Below are 6000 nucleotides of genomic sequence, written 5' to 3'. Positions count from 1 at the left end.
CTCCCACCTAACTAAAAGGCATGTACTGGTTCTTCCAACGAAAGACGGCTTCGCGTGTATAGGTGTTATACATCGGGAAAGTTAAAGAACCAGACTGTCTATCCGGAAAGAGCTAGGCTAAGTTAGCCGGACAAGCCTGTATCTAAAAATGATTTCTCTCTATATGTTCCGGGGGCTTTATTTAACTCTGTCCCTCTGGCCAGATCACTCTGTGTCTGTACTGGTAGAAGATGAATTTCGCGCTCTGTGTGGCTGCGTTTGCTATATGTATATGCGCCTTTGAACGCGTTTATCATGAAAAGGGCACTATATAAATCAGCTATAATAATAATGAATATATATGGACGCGATGTCAGGTTAATCAGTTGTTTAACAATACATATGTAAAAACAGTTTTTTATTTGATAAATAATTAACCATTTCATTTACTATTATATATATTCATATATATAGGTTAAGCTTTAAAGAATTCCCAAAAAGAAATCGAATGAAAAGTTACATTAAAGCCACATATTGACTATGCATATGATACAAAATGACAAGAAGCGGCGCATCAAATTGTGAAACGTCTGAGCTACACCAATGAAATATGAAGTTAGGAATTATTACCTTGTTTTATACCCCTTGTCCGGTGAACGTAAGTTTGATCGATGAAGGTGGCTGACAGCAGCATAGCCGGCCTTTAAATCTTTCGAACCGTCTGTGTATATTGGGAAATAATCTTTTAATAATAATAATTTGACCTGGAATTATAATAATTACCGGACAAGGGGTATATATTATATTTCCAGAGGTGCTTTTTACAGGTAATACACTTTCCATTAAAGTACATATATACTTATATCGGGCTCAAGCCACTTACGACGACAGCAACAAAAGCTATGCTATCAAGGACACAAGCAAACGTCGGGCAGACAAACTATCAATGATGACTTACTTTCGTCTTTTTTTCTCAACACAACATTGTTCCGAGACTAATTAATCAAGGATAATGATCAAAACAAAGCAACAGCAGAATACAGATTTATTATTTCAACTGGATATCTCTTTTCTGATATTATGACATCTGAAGTATACTCTCCTTTATTTCGTTAAGCTAAGTGGAGAACATATGCAACTTTACTTTGACTTTACTTTGGTCAAAATAACTGTACGTGGTCCATATAACCTGCGCAACAACGAATGTTTGACGTATGTTATTATAAAGTATTTCTGCTATTATGATGCTTAATGGGTAAGCAATTTTACAAAATTTAAGTTTTTTTTAAATACATTATCACAAATACAAATTACGTAACTATGTTCCAGACTGTGTATAACTAGCTATCTTATCGTCCATGTCCTAAGGGCAATCAACACCATTCAAATTCATGGACATTCACACAAGGGGTAAATCATGGTTCCATCAGTCTTTTCGCACTCAAAGTCATCAAGTGTATAGCCATAATACGGAATCAAGACGACACAGTTTGTATTATTCGCTGATCCTTTTAAAAGCTCGGGCTGGCCTGGGTACCATAATGTATGCGACACGACAGTATCGTCATCTTTCCAGTAAAAGTTCATTTTACTGGGTACGAAACTCGCAGCTAGCCAGAAACCAATGCCATCGGTGCGCTCATTTAAGCTGGAGGCTTTTACCTCAATAATTGATCTAACAGCATCAATAGACGCCTGCGTCTTCAACAAAGCCAAGCGTCCACCGATTTGATGGCATTTCGGTCCCGCTTCATCCACTCGCCCTGTAAACGATGATACGTATGTGTAATATTTTTTCACACTGTCATCATATGCAAATCCCTTGCATGACTCTGTCGTTGAAATCGGTGCTGGTGACGATGACAATAGAGGAATTGTTGGTACTTCATTCTTTATGTAAAATCTGGTGCCTTGGCTAGAAATTACATTCAACTGATTAGATCCAAAAGCACTTACGTCGAGAGAATTCAACTGACAAAACTTGTTTGACTTGTGATAGAAAAATGATGCACAACTGGAGTGGATATCACAATAGCCGGCACACTGTATCTTGCTTATATCGTTAAACCGTTGTAAAATATGATCGTTTAGTATAATGTCCTTCTGGTCATCGTTATTGCGCCACTTTGACAACTCTAAACTGGATACACATATTTGACGCACCCCAAGAAAATGAAAAATGATAAAATAGCTCGGCATTCCCATTTTTTGACTGAGGTAAAAATCCTCTTTGCGAAACTGGTCAGTGAAAAGGAACGGCCCGTGCTACAACAATATATAACTAATACTGTTTATCGAAGGATTAATGGCGGATATATCGGTTTTAGTAAGTACCAATATTACGGGTGACACCACTTATCAACATGGATTTTTTTTTCAAATGTTTGTTCGCTGCTTTCAATTCCTCACATTTATTCATCGTGTCTATAGTAACCAATCAAGTTCATTAGCAAGCATTCCTCCATTTATTGTTTAAATGCATCTTGAATATACTGGGTTATATTGTTAAAAATATTAAAGAATGTACTGCAAAAGCGCATGGATTTCTTTGGCCACGAGCTTTTATAACTGAATAAAATGTTGCTTAGAAAATGTTATGAAATAAAGTATGGTTGTTTTCGTGTAAAAGTTATATAAAAAATTATCTGCACTTGAGCGCTCTCGGCCATTTTAGATTTAAGATATATATTTCAGCGAAATGTTCGCTTCAGCTATATATATTTTAACATTCTTAAAATTAAACATATCTGGTTATGTTTCAAAACGCACATAAACACTTTGTACAGTATTAAAGAGTCCGTAGATATCATTTAAAATGAACTGTGTTTTAAGATATTCTAAATACCAAATTTGAAAGAAATGTTTGACTTTCTCATTCTTTTCTCAATGTTTAATCAGATAGAATGCTTGATTGTTAAATTGCAAATAAAGGCATTTTTGAAAACTTTTTTCATGACTATTTTGAATTAAGGTTGAGTCCCTTAATGACACTTGACAATATTCGTTTAATTACGTATTCTTATTAGGCACTTCGGCATTATCCGGCATTCCCCGGATGTAAATCAATCTTTTCTCATACACTCATACACTCAGATCTCCATACTGCTTTTGCGCCTTACCGGTGTCGCCGGATTTTCGAAAACGGTATAGTTCAGTAAATGAAATCACTTATTTATATTAACATAGGCTCGACCGTCAAAATGCTAACAAAACTGTTTTAAAAAGAGTTAAAATGAAAGAACTAAAACCTAACCTAAGTGGGCATAATGAACGGGAAAGATTGTGTCACTTAACCTTCAATGCGGTCGTCATTTATTAACGTGTGTTAAAGGCACCGACCTCCAGATTTTGGACAAGAAAGGATTTTTGTTTCAAATTGAAGTTTGGTCATATTGTGAACATTTAAGAAATGAAATGTTTTTTTCGGTGTTCATGCAAAATGAACGACAGAATAGGATCGGCAAATCCATGAATCGCACTAGCGATTCATCTTTAATTTTGCCGATCCTATTCTGTCGTTCATTTCTCATGAACACCGAAAGAAATCATTTCATTCTTTATATTAACATTATATTACCTTTGCATTGAAAAACAATATGATATTTTGAATTGCACACAATTTGTGGCATTTAATATTAAAATCAGCTTCCCAGCCATTCTGTTCACCAGATGGAACTACTGCGACGTCATCTCAGGAACGTTCTCCTTGACGACTATACGCGGACGTCGTCAAAACAGCGATGACGTAACATTCCTTTTGCTTTTCATACGAAATGAACGTCATAATTTTCAATGGGAAAGAATAGGGCGAATGTAAATATTTAAATATTATTTCTTGTTTCTAAACTATTTAAAAATGCTATTACAAGAACAGAAAAAGATGACCGCGTCGTGAATCGAACCCGGACCGCCACGGCAATAAAGAAGTTTTCCATTGTCGTTACGAATAACGATATGGAGGATTTAGTGTTCAATCAGCGTTAAATATAAATATTTATAATCGAGAGGTCTATCTCAAGTAAGGCGTTACAAACGCTTTTCGATTAATATCGTAAAAAGTAGTTAAAACCACTAATTCTCATGTGCTTCCGTAACATATAGTCTGTCAGTAATTAAGTTTAAAAGCTTTAAAAGGAAATAAATCATTAATTTCAAGATATCTAACAAATAAACAAAAAACTTTTTTGTTGTTGTTACATTTAAAAAAAATTTGGATCCCCGGGCCATGAAGCTAAATATAGAATTTTCGGACTTCTACTTTAACTTCCAAAAACTTGAAAGCAATGTGTTGATCGTTTAGCGAAAAGGTTGCGAGAAGGTGGACTCCGATGCGTCACTGTCAGATCCTCATGCGTAGCGTTATTTAGGAGATAGATGATTTTGATCGGATTGGATGTAAATAAAACTGGAAGCGCAAAATCCGAAGCATGCCGAAATCGTATACAGAAAATACGTCATTTGCCGTTTGTCATTACGGTTCCAATACCTGAATTATAACAATCTCAACATGTTTTCGTTGTAGTTCGTTTTGCCGGGTCATGTGATATTTGGTACGAATCTAGTTCAAACTTTGTTTATAATTATTGGAACGTCAAACTTTGTTTATAATTATTGGAACGTCCTATTCCAATAAAAAATAATCCAACATAAAGCAGACACTTGACCTGATACTTGAACTTGCGTTATTACAGCCGTCTTTTTAATTCGTGTTTGTCAGTACTCCATGGAAATTTGAATGACATTTCGGTGTATAGTTCGTGACCAAGACGTATGCCTAAAAGCATAAATCAAGAACTGGTATGCCAAAAACAACGCACAGTAATTTGCAAAATTTATTGTGTCCGTGCATGGTTGCGCTGCTGCGGTTATCGATGTAGTGAGTGGATTTTTAAGGGCATGTCTTTCCCTGTTGAATATTCATCCTTACTTATTTTCACTTTCTCCAACACCCACCATTTTATCTTCCCCTCACGCTTTTTTTCGAATTTCACTTATGATTTAAATGTTCTTTGTGTTCAATTTTTGGGTATACTCCTTGCTTGTACTCATTAGAAATGAAATAATATTCAGTGTTGGTATTTTTTTCCGGATCAAGCAGATTCAACAAATTGGGTATTTTGATACAACGATTCGACTCCTTAAGTAGATTATAATTTCCATTGATTGTCAAAGGCCAACAAATTAATGTCTTAAAAATATGTAATACTGTTTGTATTATTGTTATTATTACACGAGTTTATTAAAATAAGAACATAGTTTATAGTAGCTGTTTTCTTGCACAACTTTCATTTGTTTACCATAAGAACTGTTTTGAAAGGACATTTTCTACTTAACTGTTATCGGAAGAAATGTTTGTAAAATTAAGTATTGTATAAATGTATTTCTGCACTTTATAATTGCCCGAAAACAAGAAACTTCGGTTAACATTTATGTGATTATATTCTATTGATCAAAATGGTTCAAGCATTGAAATTTAGTGTATGATGATCAGACGTTTAGTAGAACTAAGTAAGTTAAAGTGGCAAATTTTGTAATTTCTTCGAAAGTTCCATGTTGGATATAAACTGTATTTATGCCAGATACCTCATTTTGCAAAGGTCATCTTGACACTTGTGCGTAGTTTGGGGCGAACTGCAAGTTAGAAATGTTCCTCTTAAGCTTAAATGTACGGTGGGTCAACCATATCATGTCTAAAGAACTAAAGTAAGGACTTTGAAGAAGGATAAAATCGATGTAAACGTGACCTAGGAGCAGGTGCCTGTTACGTATATGTATCTCTATTCTTGTTTCAAGCGTTTCAATAAGATTGTTAAGAAACGCTTACTTTTGGGAGGAATGAAAGTCAACACTGACTTTAATGAGTAATGTTTGATATGATAAAAGTCTGGAAATTTTGAAAATGTTGTTCAGGAGATTGTTATTGTAATAACATTTACTTTTTGTAAATGCACGCTGTGCGTTTTGTATGACAAAATGAATTACAGTGCGAGCTGTACGTGCATAGAGGATAATGGTCAAGAT

The sequence above is a fragment of the Mercenaria mercenaria genome, chromosome 11, assembly GCF_021730395.1.
Source record: "Mercenaria mercenaria strain notata chromosome 11, MADL_Memer_1, whole genome shotgun sequence".
NCBI classification, from domain to species: domain Eukaryota; kingdom Metazoa; phylum Mollusca; class Bivalvia; order Venerida; family Veneridae; genus Mercenaria; species Mercenaria mercenaria.
Note: the sequence above shows the minus strand (reverse complement) of the source record.